The 20,772-nt window shown below is 42.3% G+C and overlaps 1 protein-coding gene across 2 annotated transcripts in view; it reads right to left on the bottom strand.

Annotated features, from left to right (window-relative positions):
• Positions 1–20,772, bottom strand: part of Ntn4 (netrin 4) — a 112,906-nt gene that overhangs the window by 15,051 nt on the left and 77,083 nt on the right. The window lies entirely within an intron of this gene.

The following is a 20,772-nucleotide window of genomic DNA, read 5'->3' as shown; positions in this document are numbered from 1 at the left end:
TTCAAAGCCGAGATTGGCTGGGGATGTGAGACTGAACGGGGATTTGTGTGCACGTGGTGTGCGCGTGTGTGCGCATGGACAAAGTGTCCACGTGAACCTATATGAACCTGGCTTATTTGGTCCATTATGACTGATCAACCATGTCCTCGTTTGGGTCCTCTAACTGATGCTGTGTCCGAGTTCTACATTAAAGGCAAAATACTCCTCACAATGGCTACTGCCTGCTGCTACTCAGGGAAGATTTCCTGCCATGACCTGTTTACTACATTTCTAGACCCTACTTTATCCTTTTTCCCTTTCAAAACTATAAATATTAGTAATCTTGACATCCAAATTTCCACTTGACTTCATTGCTCCAACTGTATGACTTTTGGAAAGATACACAGCATACACACACACACACACACACATATATATACATACATATATACATATATGTACACATGCACATACATGTATTCCTTGTATGGCTGGGAGGATGAAAGGAGATCATGTATGTAAAGCCGTTAATATGGAGTTTGAAATAAAGTTTATTCATAGTAGATTAATTAATCAAGCCACAGAAATTCTTATAGATGTAAAGGATTATATGTATGAGAGGTGCTGCCAGACATAAAGGAACTCACAGGCTTGTAATGAAAACAGAGCAGCGAATAAAAGTCCCCATACACCGTGATGGACTAGGGGTCTGCATAGGAGCACAGCAAAGGTGAAGACAGCAGAGCCTGAGATAATCCCACAGGGCTCACAAAGGTGTGGTCCTCAGATGTGTGAGCTGGGTATAAAAGAGGGAGTGTTCATATGCTGAAGAGGTGGGAGGAATTCCCCTTGCTGTACATTTTAGAAACAACTAAAAAAAATTTTTTAATTTCAGTGAAAACATGTAAAATTTACTATCTTAATTATTTTTACATGTGCAGTTCACGTGCATTATTTCCTTTGTTGCCCACGTTTGTGCATTATATGGAAGCTCTGACTGCTTCCTGGAAATGCCAAGCTCCTTCAGGCCAATGCCCTCGGCCATGTTGGCACTGCCTCTCCCCATCTTGCCCATTTAGGGATGCTAACATGCTTTCTTGTCTAGCTCCCCTCCTTCAGTCACTCTCCGGGCTACACCTTTTTTTTCCCCCTCACATATTTCTAGTTTGTGTGTATCACAGCCTATTCTTATTTGTTGACATGCTCATCTGCCTTACCACAGGCTTGGCACCATCAGCCATCACATCTTTATCTTCTAAATTTTGTTTTTGAGGCCCTAGCATGGTTCTTAGAACATGGTAGATCCCTGAACCCTTGTGGAATCATGCTAAGGTGGTTCCAGCTTGTAGAAGTAGCACATGTGAGAGCAGTGCCAACCTGGGAGATGTGAATTGAGTGGAAACGGGTTGAAGGGAGAAGGGGCAGAGTAAAAATCCACAGAGTTAAGGCAGGTCATACTCAGAGTTTATCCCAAGAAGGTAAGTTTTGATTTATGGGTTTAACGGCTTAGGAAGTTTTCAAGCAGAGTCGGGGCATGGGTATAGTTCAATTCTGGCAGGCATGTAGAACGTTAGGGGAGGAAAGGAGCAAGAGTTGACAAGGACATGTAAGGTAGAAAGGGTGGGAGGAAAGTTTGGATAAAAAGTTCTGCTTGTATTAGTTTTGTTCCCCCCACCTCTGTGTGTGTGTGTGTGTGTGTGTGTGTGTGTGTGTGTGTGTGTGTGTGTGTGTGTGTGTGTGTGTGTAGCCCTGGCTGTCCTGGAACTTACTCGGTAGACCAGGCTGGCCTCTAACTAGGAGATCCACCTGCTTTTGCCTCCTGAGTGCTGGGATTAAAAGTGTGAGCTACCATGGGCCAGCTTTGTGTGTTTGTTTTTTAAGGATAAAGAGTATTTGAGGCTAAGACTCCATGTGTTTGTTTTTTAAGGATAAAGAGTATTTGAGGCTAAGACTCCATGTAAGAAAAAGAATCACAAAACAACAAAAAAGACCATCTGGATGAGAAAGGAATTGTCAAGGGCAAGCAGACGCTGGGGACGGTTTAAGCTTTGTAGTTTATAAAAAGGAATGGCATGAAGATGAGCGAGGGATGAGCTCTGATGTCTTTGTGGGACATGCTAACAAGGTATAACGGACAACTGGAAATAAACTGAGGCGTAGGAGCAAAGTTGGAGGATCACAAAAACAGTTTAAAGAGTTTTCAGGCAATGGTAGTTGAAGCCGAGAGAACATGGTGAGACTCCCCTGAAAATATACAGAGTAAGGAGGTGACCGCAGGCAGGACAGCAATATAGACAGGAAGAGGAGCACCAGCCTAGATTAGTTCGCTAAGGGTCAGACAGAGAGGAGAAAAATAAAACTAGCCATGCAAAAACAAAAGGTTGAGAAAGTTTCAAGTGATTAACAGTGTCAAATACACCGCAGAATGCACAAGTCACAGAAGATTGACAACAGGCCAAGGACACCATCAGTTGGAGGGGGCTGTCCCTGATGACTTTTCTGAGAATAGTTGAAGAAATGGTGACTAGCACAATACTCTTTTGTACTTTTATTAGTAAGTGCTAGATCAGTGTTCTCAAATAAAACTTTACTGAGTAAAGTTTGTGACACTTCAGTCTATGTCACCTCGTCTCCTCACCCTTCCATACGCTTTCTTTGGTTGGGAGCCGTCACAAGGGCATAGAATGTTACTCATTTTCTGCAAAAGGTATGAATTATCTTCTTAGATTTTTTTTTTTTTTTGCTCACTCCGTTACTTATTTACTCAAGAAGAAATGAGGGTTGCTAATAGAAATTCTAATATTTATGACGCATTTGCAATTCAGAAGATGCCATCACTCCTTTGTCAAACGTTGCATGCCATGGCCCGAGCCTACTGCTTCCTTATCCCCTTGGATATATCCCTTACCCTAACTAAATCCTACCTACCATTTCCAGACACATTCCACTCTCATCTCTTTCTGTGCTCTTATTGAGAGAGGGGATAGCCCTCCCTGCATCCGTAAGTTTTCAAAATCCCGTACATTGTCACATCTGCTTTAGACATCATCTTCAGCTCATTTGTTTGTGGTAGCAAGTGCTCAAGGCAAGTGTGTAGAGACAGAGGACAAGTGGCTGACGTCGGTTCTCTGTTCCTACCATGTAGGTGCCAGGGGCCGAACTCAGTGATCAGGCTCGGCAGCAAGTACTCAAGAGAACTTTCATCAATGGAGCCACCTCAACAGTCCCCAGGCAATATGATGATACTCATAAGGAAAAGTAAGGTGCACCACCCCTCCACATGCCTCTCCAGTTTTCCCAGGCTTGGCTCCCGAGGCAGCCAGTCCTGGTGTCTATCGAGGGGGCAAGTTTGCTGTCTTTAAGGAGTCAGTCCTAATTCCCACACCTGATGTAATCGATCTGATGCTCTAGGGATAGCAGTTCTTTCTTTTTTTGGATAGCATTGCTTATTCTAGCTTCGCTAGCATTTTATTCTGCATTGTAAACAGTGATGGTTTCCCTTTTTTCTCTGTCAGACTAGACTATAGGATGCGAGGATCACATCCACCTCCTGTAATGCTTAGGTTTTTTTTTTTTTTTTTTTTTTAACCTTTTGAGTCTTGTGTTTCTGTCTAGTCAAGGGAAGATTGAACGAGAGATTATGCATGTATCTATACATAATAATCATACATTTCAGATAATTAAAAAACGTTAAATCAAATTAAAATGTAATTACAAAAGCTCTTGGCAAATGTCAAGAAAGACAACTGGGTATTTGCATACGGCAGCTTTCATCTATCCATTCAGTTAGTCAATGATTATTTAATGAGCAGCTACTATGTGCTAAGTAAATACTGAGCAGACTGATAGGGATCTAGGCTGAACTAAATAATCTTTGTCCTTTGAACTGACTCAGAGTTTATGAGAATTGTTCCAGAGCTGGTGAGATGACCCAGAGGGTCAAGGTCAGTGTGCCAACCTCACGACATGAATTTAATCCTTAGAACCGGTCCAAAGGAGAGAACTAAGTTTTGAAAGTTGTCCCCTGGGGGCTGGAGAGATGGCTCAGTGGTTAAGAGCACCGACTGCTCTTCCAGAGGTCCTGAGTTCAATTCCCAGCAATCACATGGTGGCTCATAACCATCACAATCTGATCTGATGTGCACTGTATACATAATAAATAAACAAAAGAGGATTAAAAAAAAAAAAAGAAAGTTGTCCCCTCTCTTCCCTCATGTGCACCGTGGCACTACACACACATACTACCATACCATATACATACAATAATAAAAATTAAACATTGAAAATAATTATTTCCTCTCTCTTCTAGCCCAGCATGATGCCCAAGGGGAAGCAGGTGGCCCCAGCCCCACCATCGTGAGGAAACGGGAGGCCGAAAAAGGCGATCAATCCTTTGTTTGAGAAGAGGCCCAAGAACTTCGGCATCAGGCAGGAACATCCAGCCCCAAAGAGATCTCACTCACTTCATTAAATCAGGCTGCAGCAGCAAAGGGCCATCTTCTATAAGCGGCTCAAAGTACCTCCTACCATTAACCAGTGCACCCAGGCTGGCAAACAGCTACCCAGTTGCTTAAGCTTGCCCACAAGTACAGACCAGAGACAAAGCAGGACAAGAAGCAAAGGCTGCTGGGAAAGGGGACATCTGAGCGAAGAGACCACCAGTCCTTCGAGCAGGGGTCAATACAGGCACCACCTTGGTGGAGAGCAAGAAGGCTCAGCTCCATGAAGTCAACGGCTACCCCTTTGCTACTGCTGGAACTGACGTATTTTTAGTCTGACCTGATTCGTCCGCCTTTTGGCTTCATGTTAAGGGTCTCTGGACAAAATCTGCTCTGATGGTACAAGAATATTTCAGAATCTCATTCAGTATATCTTTAAAACAAGTGTTTTCCAGGTGAGAAAGGGGACCTGATGTAATTGCCAAAGCCAGCTTGAGGTTGGTAACTTTTGAATCAGATTTTCCTCTTGTCAGGCCAAGATCTGAAAATCTAGAACAGTGATATCATGAATTTTCAGAAGAGCCAGTGAGTCACGTACTATCCACATCGAGCACGGCAGATATCAGTGTAGACAACAGTCACAATCCCTGGTAATCTTATATTCTGTTTTATATTCACCTTTAGCCCTGCCCCTCAATTATGTGTCTTGAAGTTAACTTTTGGAGGGGCAGGAAGTATTGTTTTAGAGACCAGGTTGGGAAACATGCTCAACTGTAGAGCTGAGAATTAAAGTTTGAGTCTACAAATGTGCATCAGGAGCACTGGGAAGGGTCTTTTCTTAAAAGTGTTTTTAATTTGATTTTCTGGATGTATGACTGTTCTGTAAATATTTCGGGGTTTTTTTTTTTCCTTTTCCTTTTTTGAAAGTGGACAAAATCTGTGGGATTTCCCCCCTAAAACAATACAAAATAAAAATTTCTTTACACACAAACTTCTTTGATAAAAAGTAAATAAATAAATAAATAAATAAAAAGAAGGCTCAGCTAGTGGTGATTGCCCATGATGTAGACCCCATTGAGCTGGTGGTCTTCCTACCTGCCCTGTGTCAAAAGATGGGGGTCCCTACTGCATCCTCAAGGGAAAGGCCAGGCTGGAGCGGCTGGTCCACAGGAAGACTTGCACCATTGTTGCCTTCACACGGGTTAACTTGGAAGACAAGGGTGCTCTGGCTAAGCTGGTGGAAGCTATTAGGACCAATTGCAACAACAGATACAATGAGATCAGCCACCACTGGGGAGGCAACATCCTGGGTCCAAAATCTGTGGCTCGCATTGCCAAGCTGGAAGAGGCATAGGCTAAAGAACTCGCCACTAAACTGGGTTAAATGTACACTGCTAAGTTTTCTGTACATAAGTATAATTACAAAATTAAAAAAGAAAATAATTATTCTAACATAAAGGGACTTTCATAATACAAAGAGAAGAAAATAGTGTATCTTTAAAACACCGAATTTCTTGTGATAGTAATGTCATTTAAGTATATGCAGTTATGTATTGCTGTGTCGTCACTAAGCTTTCTAAGCTTTTCCTAGGTATTTGATTATGAGGGCCTTTCAGAATTCTCTCTTAAAACATCAAACCACCTGACAGTGGCGGCACACGCCTTTAATCCCACGACTCAGGAGGCAGAAGCAGGTGGATTTCTGAGTTCGAGGCCAGCCTGGTCTACAGAGTAAGTTCCAGGACAGCCAGGGCTACACAAGGGAAACCTTGTCTTGAAAAAACAAAACAAGATGTCAAATCAGCATTGATTTATCATGTTATTAAAGAGAATGTCTCTTTATTATCAGGCTATGGACATATATGTGTGTGATAGATGGATATAAGGGTGTGGTGTGTGTATATGTAAGCTGTATGTGTTCTTATGATGTGTGGGTGTGTGTCTGCCATGGCACATGTGTAGAGGTCAGAGGACAACTTTATATAGCCAGCTCTCTTCTTCCATTCTTTTTTTTTTTTTTTTTTTTTCCTTTTCAAGACAGAGTTTCTCTGGGTAGCCTTGGCTGTCCTGGACTCACTTTGTAGACCAGGCTGGCCTCGAACTCACAGAGATCCACCTGCCTCTGCCTCCCTGAATGCTGGGATTACTGGCTTGAGCTACCACCCCTGGCTTTCTTCCACTCATACTCCAGGGATCAAATGGAGGTCACGGGGATGCATGACACGTGCTGTTTCCTGGTGAATTATCCTGCTGGCCTTGTCATTTGGTTTTATTACTTGTTTTTTTTTTTTTTGTTAACCAATGTGGAAAGTTTATATAATATGGGATATGAATATATCAAAACAACATGTACAAAACAGCATAGAATGACATTAAATAAAATCATACACGAAAGCATAAAACATGATTTTGAGATGATTAAACCAACAGTTACTGTGTCGTTCGGTTAAATCATTTTGGCGCTCGACAGCAGCCACAGGAGACTGAGAGAGACGGCAGATGTTGTAGGGCCCCTGTCCATGGGACTCCACTCATAGCTTTTCCATTAATGGAAAAAGGGGGGAAAGTATGCCTAGGAGTTGACCTCTCTGTAGGACCTTATGTTTTAAAGCCGACACACATGTCAGGAATGACCAGAGAAGAATGCGGTTCTATCACGTTTGCTAATGGATTTCTGTCAATGTGACTTTTTGCATAATAACAAGACAAAAATACCAGTGGGAAACTATGCAGAACTGGCTGCAGGCAGAAGGCCCCAACATCCTCCACGGCGTGCCTTTTCAGACTGCAAAGGGGGGCTTGCCTTGCATACTTGACTCCTGACGTCTGATGTGTCAGTATGTGACACACAGAATCTGCATTTCTTTTTCTCTTCTAGAATGCACACGTTTGTAATTATTGTTTAGAAAGACTGGTGAGCTGGGAGAGGGTGTCTGTAGGTCATGGCTCAGGTCTGAGACCCTAACACATATTTAATACTAATTATTCTCTCTTTGCTTGCTTGTTTTTTGTCTGTAGAACAGTTTCTCTGTGTAGCCCTGGCTGTCCTAGAATTCACTCTGTAGACCAGGCTGGTCTTGAACTCACAGAGATCCGCCTGGCTCTGCCTCCCTTGTGCTGGAACTAATGGCATGCACCACCACTGCCTGGCTGGTTATTCTTTTTAAATTCAGCACACAAGTATATAATGTACTTTGAGCATATTGTCCTCCTAAGCCTCTCTCCTTTGTGTCCCAGATCAATTCTCTGTTTATCCAGAAAGTTTCACTTCTGCTTTTATGTTACATAATGCCCATACAATTGTGTCTAAATAAATTGTAGAAGCCACAAATGAGAGAAAACAAGTACTGCATTTATCTTTCTGAGACTGTGAAAGTTATGACACACAGAATAATGTTTTAAGTCCTTGGCCTCTGCTTGTCATCAGACATGAACCTCAGTAGTGAGGAATATATATTATTTTCTAATTATCATTGTAGGGTGTGTGTGTATTTACCACTTCGTGGAGTTGGCTCCTTCCTTCTACCTTTAAGTGGGTTCCAGGCAGCGAATTTAGGCCACCGGGACTGGCAGCACGGGCCTTAACTAGCTGAGCCATATTACTGGCCCATAAGGCTTCTCTTATAATGCAAATGATTTATTTTTAGTAGTGCATTATTTACTGGGGGGTGTGTCCTATTGGAAGAAAATCTAAGCAATAGCACAAAAATTCTAAACAGATGCTGTAGAGGAGACAATTACTTTACAGAAGATTCCACAGCAGGCTCTCTTTGAGCAATGAACTTTGATCATTGCTAAGTGAGCTACAAGTGGTGGCTGCCGTATACGTCTGTAGGAAAACACCTATGATGGGCATTGCTTCTTTAGAACGTTTCCAGGAAAGGTGTAGGACATGCACCTGCTCTGGAGGATTTTCTAACAGGAAGCACAAACCTAATTAAATAATGGGTTGACACATCTTCAAACAACTTTGCACATCCAAAGTTAAACATTTATGTCAGCTACAGGAGCTAGTAATAAATACAGCTCTTTGGACATATTCCTGTAAGATCTCTTAGAAAAACAGAAAACAAGACAGAGGAACTATAATGAAGATTAATAAAAGGCAAACTCAGGAGTCAGATGGGTTGGAATCCTGGTTACAAGGCTTATTCTTTATAAGGTTTTGTAAAATTCCTTTTCTTAAGTCTCAATATTCTCATTGGTCAAGTGAGACTCACACTTGATCAATACCTATGTCACAGGGCAGCCTGAAGATGAGTAAGCTAGTGTATGCTTTTAGATGCTTGTAGTACCAAATAATCAATAAATAACTGGTATTATTTTCTGGCTAACATGTTTTAAGTTGCTTGCCAATCCTTGCACCCATCCTCCTACCTGCTTGCTCACCATCTACCGTTCATCCATCCATCATCCATCCATCATCCATCCATCACCCATCCATCATCCACCCATCACCCATCCATCATCCATCCATCATCCACCCATCACCCATCCATCATCCATCCATCACCCATCCATGAATTTCTCCACTCACCCACCTCTCCACCCACACACTCACACACTCATCTACTTATCGACTCACGTTTTCTCTGGGGAGTTCTTGAACTTTCACATTAACATGAACTACTAGGAGCCAGAGATATGAGGGAAAATTCTAAGAACTATATCTCTTGGGCAAGGGATAGAAATGACAAAAGGCAGCGAGTGTTACGACTTGAGTTAGTCCACAGTGAGTGAGAACACAGAGGGGAAACCAGTAGCGACCATATGGCAGATGCCACTTGAGTTTTGTTTGTTTGTTTTTTTAAGGGAATAAGCAATCCAACTGGCTTTCCAGTTAGCCTCTCTACCGTGCCCTTGGGAGGAATGTGGCAGCAAATAGTAGCATACCTTTCTTGATTAGCCTGTGCTTTAGACTTAAGTTCCTCTTTGGTTACACGGTCCTTTCATTGGATAAAAACATCAACCTATCGCTCATGTAGTAAATCAGAGGATGATGAAAAAGCAGGGTGTGATTTACAGCCCCGCTGTTTATAGAGAGCGAGTCTGTAATGTGATGTAGAATAGGAGCCAAAGCTGCTCAGCTACATGACTGGAAGAATACAAACACCGCTGGGAACAATGGCAGGACCACTGTGGTGCGCTCTCTCTCTCTCTCTCTCTCTCTCTCTCTCTCTCTCTCTCTCTCCTTAAGGATAGCTAAATCCTTGGTAGGGGAATCCAGAGGAATTAAGGTTGCCTTTTCGCGCCCTCATTCTCACCTTTCGCAGAACTGTAGTCCCTGTTGGGGTTTCTTCCACTCTAAGACTGACACCACGCTCGCAGCAGTAACAGCAGTCAGGGCTCTTTAGCGTTACCTGCTAGTTCCCTAACTTTTGCTGTTCCGAGAGCAAAATACCCTGAAAGTATTTGTTCCTGATTTAGCGTTTCTAAAAACAGCATTTAAAGTTCAAGGCCCTTAGCTGGGAACGAAGTGGCTGTGTGGGACCTTTCACCAGTGCCCTGTGACCACTCCCTCTACAGCGCCTCCCAGGCTCCCAGCATTGTTTTCTTCTGGAAAGGCCAAGGCCCTACCCAACTTCTGATGGGGAATTTTTTTTTTTAATTTTTTATTTTAATAGCAAAGACATTTCAGGAGCTGGCAGCTGCCTGCGGAGGCAGGGGATGGGAACTTGAGGGGGGTGATTTTGAGCCGCAGTTCCAAGCAGAGAGGAGATAATATAAGCTGTTACAAATGTATTAAGTGTGACTTGAATACTAGATGAAAGGAACGGTCTATCATCCCGAGGGCCACTGTTTACTCCTTTCCTTATGCTGTCATCTCTGCTCAAAAGTACATCAACAGCCACATAAACAACCAGTTTTGCCAGTGAACGAACAGCTATGAACCTAAAAATATGGCAAATGAATCTCACCCCGGGAAAGGCAAGATAGCTCCTATGGAACATCCTCCTGTGGATCCTTGGAGTGATAAGGGCATTATCTGCAGAGATAGCCATGCATGCTAGCCAACACACACGTCAGACTTACAGGGTTTTCAGACCGAATCATGCTTGACTAAATCTCATAAGTAACCCAAATTAACATTTGGGTTTAACTTACTGAAATGTATTCTCTCGTAAATTAGACGGCACAGGAAAACCCATCGCACATAAGATATGCTTTTATTCAACGTCTTAAGCAGTATATGGAAGATCATTGAGTATATTTCCTATGTGCCTTTGGTAAAAATTTAAATATATAATGTAAATAAATACTGATGTCCTGCCCTTTGTTTTTAATCCGTGACAGCGGCTGATGCTCAGACCCTCTATTTGGTTTATGTGTCCTTCCTTTCCTGTTTACCATCTGTAACCATGCCAGTTTCTATTTATTCCTGGCCATATCTAAGAGATCTTATGTGGTTTAAAATAACAAAACAAAACAACTTTATACTCTTGGTTTGTAGCTTTTTAAACCAAAGAAAGTGCTTCTGAGTGTACAGATGAGTCTAATTTGCTAGGAAACATCCAGATATGATTTTATGTACTTTGGTTGACTCTGAACAATTTGGCTCTGTCATACACCACAGTTGTTATTATTGTCTTCATAATGTCTTTAAAAGATTTTGTTTTTATAAATGCTACCTGTTCAGTCTCCTGGACTCCTATTCTTCTCACCAGCTAGACAGGCACCTTGGCAGGAATGGAGCCATTTCTGAGCAGATAGGACGCGTCAGGACTATTATCTGTCATGGCATTTGTTTCTCTTCCTAACACTTTTTTTTTTTTTACAGCTTTTAATTATATATTCACATGGGGAAATTCCCTTGTGATCTATTTCCATTATGGTAGAGGCTCCATTTTGTTGTAAGTGTAATGAATAAAGCAGGCTTAGCACATGGTAGGCCATTGAGTAAGCTGAGGGTTGTTTTATTTTTTTAATTCTTAGTTTTAAGATTTGTTTTTATTTGTGTGTGGGGTGTGTGTGTGTGTGTGTGTGTGTGTGTGTGTGTGTGTGTGTGTGTGTGTGTGTACACATGTTACATGTGTATAGGTGCCTACAGAGGCCAAAAGAGGGCATCAGATCCCTGGAGATGGAGTTCCAGGTGGCTGTGAGCTGCCATGTTGGTGCTAGGAACCAAACTTTGATCCTCTGGAAGAGCAGCCAGTGCTCTTAATTGCTGAGCCATTGCCCCAGCTCCTATGAATGAATTGTTTGATCTAGTATTTCTTTTTCTTTCTTTCTTTTTTTTTTTAAAAGGATTTATTTATTTTTATGTATAGTGTTCTGCCTGCATGTACATCTGCCCACCAGCAGAGGGCATCAGACCTCGTTATAGACATTGTGAGTCACCATGTGATTGCTGGGAATTGAACCCAGGACCTCTGGAAGGGCAGCCAGTGCTCTTAACCTCTGAGCCATCTCTCCGGCCCCAATCTAGTATTTCTTAATGACTGATAGTCTTTGGCCTTTAGTACTTTCACTGCCTCACTGTCATCTCTGCAGTACAATGAGAGGCCTAGAAGGAAAGAACTATATCCATTACAGCCTAGGCCTGTAGCCACCGACTTTGGCAACTCAGCCTTTTTTTTTTTTTTTTTTTTTTTAATGAATGGGTGAATGTAGGTCTCTGTAAGCATGAAATGATTTTCTGTTTTGCTGAAGCCTCAAAAGGACCATACTGCTTCCTTTATAGGCTTTATAGTTTCTTAGCACCATTGCATATAAAGGTGAGATATTAGACTCAGGAAAATAAAGCAAACCTGACCCTCAGCAAGCCTATAGAAAACTTAAATGGTCAAAGCATATCAATTATGCTAAATCACTTAGGCACAGCTATTTCTTACATTTAATGCTTCACTTAGTCCAGTTTTATTATTTATTATTTGCGATAGAAGTATTTATTATAACACTGCAAGGGACATTCTCCACCCCAAACAATGCCTTTCACTATATTATAACACTGCAAGGGACATTCTCCACCCCAAACAATGCCTTTCACTATATTATAACACTGCAAGGGACATTCTCCACCCCAAACAATGCCTTTCACTAGGAGCCAATTTTCCCACATTAATCAATCTGAAATTCCTTTTTCTCACACACAATTATCTCTAATTATTACTCTTTTGTTCCAGGGCAGTAACTTGTTTTAAAAATTACCATTCCACATTCCCGTACACTTTCTGGGTATCTATAGAAAGTTTGGGTTTCCTCTCTGGGAAGTTTCTAGGTACTCTGAATACATCTACCTTCTTTCACACTTACACATACTTGCTTGTGCCTTTCTTTCCTTATTTGTTTCTTTTGGTCTGTCTGGAACTCTCACCACCTCTGTATTTTCTGTAGCAAGGCTCCTTAGGACAGCGGTTCTCAATCTGTGAGTGCTGAACCGTTGGGGGCTGAAGGACCCTTTCATAGGGGTCACACATCAGATTCTTTGTGAAGCTACAGTTATGAAGCAGGGATGAAAATAACTCTATGGTTTGGGGTCACCACAACATGAGGAGCTGTATGAAAGGGGTACAGGAATAGGAAGGCTGAGAACCATTGACATAGGAGGATGGTGGCTCTTTAGATTCAAATTTTACCTGGCTGTTAATCAAGGAAGCAGAGCCCTAGGCAGCACCAAATGCTAGACTTTGAAAAAAAAAGATACTATAAATGATTCTTATCACATATATATATATATATATATATATATATATATATATATATATATTACACACACATATATACTTATTTCTCCCTATTTATTCATTTTGTTTTCAAATAGCTTACGGTATAGAGTAGAATTTCTTGGAGCTTTGCAATACATCGATCGCATCGAAGTCTTTGCCTCCAGACAAACTTGGGTTCAAAGCCAGGCTTGCCGCTGTCCGACTGTATGAACCTGGATAAATGGTGTGATCAGGTTAAGCCTCAGTGTCCTTATCTGTAAAGTGGAACCAACACTACTTATGATTGCCAGGAGAGTGGCCTTGGTGACTGCCCAGCACAGAGTCTATACACAGCAGTCATTTAATACGATTTCCTTCCTTCCAATTTTGTCCGGATTTTCTGAGGATTTTGAAATCCATATACTTCACTGGCTGACTTAATGTTTATCATCTTATCAAATGTGAAATTGTGTCTGGTTTATTTATCACTTCCCCAAATTGATTGATTGTGTGTGTGTGTGTATGTGTGTGTGTGTGTGTGTGTGTGTGTGTGTGTGTGTGTGTGTGTGTGTTATTGAGACTGGAAATTGAAGCTCTAGGCAAATACTCAACTATCTCTCTCAACTATCTCTCTCTCTCTCTCTCTCTCTCTCTGAGACAGGTTCTCCCTGTGCAGCCCAGACTGGCCTTGAACTCAAGATCTTCCTGCCTGTGCCTCCCAGTGCTAGAATTAAGGCGTGTGCCACCATGCCCAGCCTTTACTGACTTTTATTCATCAGTTTGTAATGTTTCTTATAGGTAGAGTATAAATGTTAACGTGTGCTATTCAATCATCTTCAAGAATTGTCTTAGTATGGTTATTATATTATGCTATATTGATTTTTTTTCCTGTTTTTCTCATCTTCTCACCCCTCTGGTTTCACTTTTTGGATTAAAAATAAGTAGTTGCCACACTGCTGGCTCTATTTAAAGTTTGCTTTTCAAAGACAGTTACTTCATTTTGGTTCTACGTTGGAATCATCCACACTTGCTTTCAGAATAAAACAGAGATGCCTTGTGTTGTTCATATGCCATAAAATGAACTTGCATGGCTTTGCCAAATTATACTTGGAAATAAAGATTCCACCAGTGGGCGACCGTCCCAAGAGACTTCGCTGGCACCCAAGCAGCAGTGTCCTGGATTCAGGCACAGAAGTAGAAAACTGAGGCTGTCTCTGGTTCCTAGCTGTGTTTCAGGGTAAGGCGTTCTGGGTTTCATTAATGTAAAAATTTTTACCCATAAGACAAATGGAAAGGAAAAACAGTATACTAGAGGGGAGAACGAAATAATTGATAAAGATCCTCATGAAGAGAAATGTGTAGGTAGGCTTTATCGTACGGATGGACTATAGGAATAGACTGTGAAGGATGGAAAAGGCCACCCACCCAAGGCGCTTGCATTTCTTCTGTGCTTTGAGTTCTTCTAGACTAAGCCAGAAAGAAGAGGGTAGGATGATGCAAGGGGGTGGGTAGCAGCTTGGGTCATCCAAGCGCACTAGTTTGGGTGACTGTAACTAAGGAGCCAGATAGGATCTTAGTAAACACTTGGTTCGGGGTCCAGAGCAGAAGGACCAAGTTTATTTTTATTCACTTGCTCCTAAAAGGCTGCATTTATTTTGGCCACTCAGGATGAAGGAAAGGCACAGCAACCTTCCGGGTGGTTACGACTTTGGTATTCTACATTGTTGCTGCTTTTCTTTACATACGGAGAAAGACTACACAGTGTTTTAAATTATGTCTCTTGACACTAACGAGAATAAAATTTATTAGAAAGACACTAACTGGCTGTGGCCTGAGAAAAGCTAACTTTGTTTTGCAAGGCATGCCTTCAAACATCTGTTTTAAACATGCTCCGTGAAAGTGAAGGAAATTTGTACAGAAGCGTCATAGAATGGCTGTCAATAGTCTGTGGCCGCTTAGTGTCCCACCTCCACAACACTTAATAAATCTGTTGGTGTTGAAAAGAAGGGGACGGGGAAGGAGAGACTTTGGGAGGAACTGGATTCATGGATTATTTCAGCGCCAACACAATGACATACTGGCAGTAGCTTAATGCTGTACTGTCCCAAAATAGGTCAGTATAGAACAAGACTCAATGCCAGTGTGGGGTAAGTGAGGTTTATTATAAATCCTGGACTCACTCAATACAACAATCTGCTTTAAAGATTCACACATGCATGCACGCGCGCGCGCACACACACACACACACACACACATACACACTTATACGCACACAAAATCTATATACTATAAATAAGAAGTCCTGTGATTGGAATTTTCAGATAATTATTCTGAAATGGTTGCGTAGAAAACAGACATCTTGGGCTGGAGAGATGGCTCAGAGGTTAAGAGAACTGACTGCTCTTCTAGAGGTCCTGAGTTCAACTCCCAGCAGCCACATGGTGGCTCACAACCATGTATACTGAGATCTGAGGCCCTCTTCTGGAATGTATGTGTACGCGCAGGCAGAATACTGTATACATAATAAATAAACAAGTCTTATATATAAGAAACGAAACAAAAACAGACATCTTAGAATCTCTTCCACAGAATTTCCTGGAGAAAAGCAGGTCCTAGGCTAAACATGTCACTTGGGAGAAGACAGTTGACATGGATGCTTACCAGCATTTATGTCTATCGGTGAGTCAGAAAAAAAGCATGACTAGCCAGAGTTTTAGCAATGCTTCAGGATTTTTTGCAGGAGGTATGGCTAAGTCAGTGAGGAGATTACATTACAGGTGATTGTTGCTCGGGGTCTTTCACCCCGGAGTGGAAGTGAAGATAGCTCACCCCAGAAATAGGACTGGTGTGTGCAGTGGTCCTCAGAAGCCCGCAGGGAGATGGAAAGGCTAAATTGGAATCACCAATGAGGCGTGTAAGGAAGTGTTGGTTTCAGGATCGCTTCCCTGTTGGGGTTTCTGAGTCAGGAGATCTGTCTTTACGCTCAGCAAGAGCTCCCAAGTGATTTTGATTTCCTAAACTCAGCCTTCGGTTGTCCCACCTGCAAAAGCTGGTAGCTTTAAACAGGCAAAGTTGGGAATACATAAAACCATAGAAATCGAAAAATGCTACACGTTAAGACTCTTCCCCCATCCCCATTGAAAGACAGTACACCACTGGGTGCCTCATAGCTTATTCTCCATTTTTTTTTTTTTTTTTCTTCTCGAGACAGGGTTTCTCTGTACAGCCTTGGCTGTCCTGGACTCGCTTTGTAGACCAGACTGGTCTGGAACTTACAGAGATCCGCCTGCCTCTGCCTCCCAAGTGCTGGGATTACAGGTGTGTGCCATGGAGCCGGGCTTTTTTTCCGCCCATTTTTAAAAACACCTTCCGTGGACAAACCAACAGGTGTTATAGTCGCATAAGAGACCAAAGGTTTCAAATAGGTCTGCTTGAAAGAACTATGTCCCCTCAGAAGTACAGTACTGCTCAGAGTGGCTCAGTCCACACAGAGAGGGAAAACACTCCCTTCTGTTCTGCCCCTAGCAACCATTTAGTTTGAGCCTGTTTCTGTTCTTAGCCCTAAATTCAGCTAGGAGACCCACATTTTCCCTAGTGTTTGCAGACCTTAGATGCACTGTCCTTTAAAACACTCCTTTCCCTGACTTGTGTAAATAAATCCAGTTTCAATGATCTCCACTTGTCTTAAACAAACAAACAACATCTCAGAAATCCCCAGAAGTGATTTCTTGGCCTCGAAATGTGTGGTGCAGACAAGTTCCCCCCGCCCCTCACAAGAGACTCTGGTTAAGGCCGCAGTAAAGAGGAAGTGGAAACAGATGATCTAATTGCTCACAGGAATTAATATAGTTGCCAGCAGATTTGGTGCAGGACCTAATGTTTATTCAGGTTTGATGGATCTGTGACATGAGCTGGAGTGTGCACACGAGGCCCATTCTAGTCAGCACACCAGGAGAGTGGGAGGCACAGAACCAACCAGAACATTAATGGGACCAGCAAGACCTTGGTTATTGGGCAGGAAGCTAGCCACCCTGAGAACTGATTCCCAGGATTAGATGTTACCCTGTTTGCCAGTGAGCTAAAGTGACCAGGTGGCTATGCTCCTAAATGTCTGGATAGTTTCAGAGGAGGATAAAAAAGAAGTCCATGAAGATATTGCTGCAGGGGATTTCTGAGGAAGTCTTTCTCAGACTGTCCTCATTCTCGCCCCACCCTCCCTCCAGGCACACATCTTCCCTCCCATAACCCAGGGATCAGAACAGTCCCCATATCAGAGCACTTTTGAAAAAGGTCAGTGAGCTTGTTCATAGTCAGCCCTCAGGACGGTGAACAGAGTCCTGTGCGCCCAGCGGGTGCCAGCCCGTGCTCCTACAGCACCTCACCATTACCTCAGTGTAGGAAGACCCTGGCATCTTGCAGACCCAGTGCTTGCCACAGTGCCTGGCAGAGGGAACAATAAATGTTTTCAAGTGAAATCTTGCGTACGACCACTACACAAAAGATTCCTTAATCCTGAGAGTAAGAAAACTTCAATTGACTCACTTCCTAAGTTGAAAACCATAGGGAAATACTCCTTCTTGTAATTTCTACTGACATTTCATGGAATTCGAGTTCTGCCGAGAATCAAACCCATGTATCTGGATTCCTGTCTATTCTCTCTCAGTAAACTTCTTAAAATTTATTTTAAAATTCTAAGTTTATATGCACACAAATAGAGATAAAATCTTTGGTTGATCTGGATATTGGTTGAACTGGCTATGTTATTTAAACAAAGCTCTAGAGAGCACCCAAATCCTTTTAACTTGCCTTGGGAAGCATCATGCAGCCCCTCAGCCTCTAATACAATACAGTCACAGGAGGATTTGCTAAGGTGAATTTTTGACTTCGTCTGGGTTGGGATCAGGGGTTCTGCATTTCTAAGCAGCAACCAGATGATGCCAAGGAGGTTAGTCTCTGGACCACACACAGAGGGCAAGATTGTTCTTCTTCCTTGGTTAAACTCAGTAGAACAAATACAATAAAATTGTTATTCTGAGTAAAATCGTACGTGCTGCTGATAGAGCCACCCAAGGGAGTAGTCTGGGTTTTTGTGTGTGTGTGTGTGTGTGTGTGTGTGTGTGCACTTTAAATCAACCTGTTTTCTTGATACTACATTCCATGAAAGTGAAGTAGGAACTGATGGAGAGAGGGCTTCTAAGTACAGTGACAGGGGAATCTCAGGAGAGCTTAAGAGGCTGAAGGACTCAATCAGAAAAATGTGAGTTGTGGGTTTGTATGGTTTTGTTCTGAGAGCGTCTTAACATGGTACTAATAAAGTTTTCATTGAGACAGCATTGGTCTTCTAAACAGCCACAAGGAATTGGTTTTTTTTTTTTTTTTTTTTTTTTTTATAGTTTCTTTTCTTGTACCCATCTCATAAAAACTCTTGAGTATTTTCAGTCTTAAAAAGCCAGAGATGATGGCATTTTTATATCTGGCAAGCATATGAATCACAGCCTGTCACAGAACAGTAACAAAAACCAAAATAAAATAAAACAAAAAGCAAAGAATGAAGATATTCATTTTGGCTCCAAGTCTGCCGGGAATCCTTTTCACTTTTTGTTTTTCTATTAGTCAGACTCAAAAAAGTTTCACCTGTTTTAATTCTTCATGCATTTTTTTTTTTTTTTTTGCCCTTTTATTTTATAAAAGCCAAACAAAATAAAAATTGGTAAGAGCGAGCCAGGGAGATAGTTTAGAGGGCAAAAGTGCTTGCCATGCAAGACTGACTATTTGAGCTTGATCCCAGGAACCCATAATTTAAAAAAAAAAAAAAAAGCAGGGCCAGGAGGGGGTAGAGGCTGGAGAAATGGCTCAGCGATTAAGGGTGCTTGCTGCTCTAGCAGAGGGCGTGAGTTTGGTTCTCAGCACCCATCTTGGATGGCTCATAACCGCCTGTAACTACAGCTCTGGGGGATCTGGTGCCTTCTCCTGGCCTCTGAGGGCATTGTGTTCATGTGCAGATAGCCACACACAAAGAATTAAAAATAAGGTAAAATCTTAAAAAAAAAAAAAAAAAAAAGTGTAGATGCAGTGTAGCACATTTAATCCCAGCATTGTTATGGTGAGATGAGAGGTAGACATAGGAACAGTAAAGTGTGCTGGAAGCTTGTGGGCCAACTAGCCTGAAGTCTAGAGTAAAGGTAAAAAGCAAGAACCGACTTCTGAAAGCTGTCCTCTGACTCTACACGCATGTATGTGCCCACATGCACACACACACACACACAAACACATGGAGACAATTTTTTAAAGTAATAAAAATCAGTGAATAATACGTCATGTTTTTAAGTGAATCTGAACTATACAACATTAAAACATGTTACAAATACACAATACTTCACTAATTAATTTTTTGCAATGACTTACTTCCTGTGTCCTAGAAACTGATCATCAACTTTGTTTTTGCATTTGGTATTTTGTGTGTGTGTGTGTGTGTGTGTGTGGAGGGTTATCTTTTTGTATCAAGACAGAGTCTCACTATATAGCTCTGGCTGTCCTAGAACTCACTATGTAGACTAGGTTGGCCTTGAACTCACAGAGATCCACCTGCCTCTGTTTCTGGATTTCAACTACTGGGATTAAAAGTGTGTGTCACTCTGCCCTTCTCAATGAACATCAGCATTTTTAAGACTGTCAGGGCTCTCTAAAATCTCGCCAACTCCAAGAACCTTTCTGAGTTTCCTTCACTGTTTGCCTTCTACTCTTTAATGGAAATGACTAAGTGCTTGCTAGCCCATAATGATGCTTCAAAGTTAGTGAAACATCAGAGGTTGAGTCTGATTTGACCAACGTAAAGTAATGGGGGGGGGAACACATCTCTCTCAGTGTTCCCCAAACTTTCCGGTGCATCAGTGTGACCTGGAGAGTTTGTTAGAACTCAGATTTGTGAGTCCCACCAAGAGGTCTTGTGAGTTGTTGGTCTTTGTTGGTGCCTAAGCATTTGCACATCTAACATGTCCCTGGTGATGCTGCTAGTACTGCCCCAGGGGTGACAATTTGGAGACCACCTGTTTGTCAACTTTACTAAAGCTGAGTGGGAGAAGTACAAGAATGCTGGAAGGTGCCCTCGACTTATACAAGAACAGGCCTTGGACTACCGAGCCACCTCCTCTGCTCTTCTCAGACACCCTGCACCGGCTCTTCGTTTTATCCCGAGCTTTCACGGTTGTCCGGAGATACATATCACTCCCTCCCTGCCTGAGCCACTTTTCTAGTCTCATCCCCCACGGCTTCCCAGCTCCTATTCTAATGCACTCAAGTTGCCCTCCATCATTTTCTTTGGACATAGTAGGCTCCTTATTGTCTTACAATACTTGCTCTAGGCATTCCCTTCATCTAGAACATTCCTCGCTTGGCTAAATGTTTAGCCACCTTTCTCGCTGCCTTCAAACCTTGCCTCATCTGACCTGTCTAACCCTGAGACCCACCCTCCCTTCTCATCGTATCCGATGTGGCACTCTGTGGCGGCGCTCTCCATCCTCCTAGCCCATGCCAGCACTTACTGCACGTTACACACCTGGCAACTATACTTACGGCTTCTCTCCTCTAGCAGACCATGTGCTCCCCCAAGCCAAGGACCTCTGCTTTGCTCCCTGATGTGTCCTAAGCTCTCAGCACATGATAGGTCCTCAATAGATAGTCACCGAATGAATGAGTGGACAAACAAGTGA

The sequence above is a fragment of the Acomys russatus genome, chromosome 31, assembly GCF_903995435.1.
Source record: "Acomys russatus chromosome 31, mAcoRus1.1, whole genome shotgun sequence".
Lineage (NCBI taxonomy): Eukaryota > Metazoa > Chordata > Mammalia > Rodentia > Muridae > Acomys > Acomys russatus.
The sequence above is the reverse complement of the archived record's forward strand: the minus strand, read 5'-3'. Positions and strand labels throughout refer to the sequence as shown.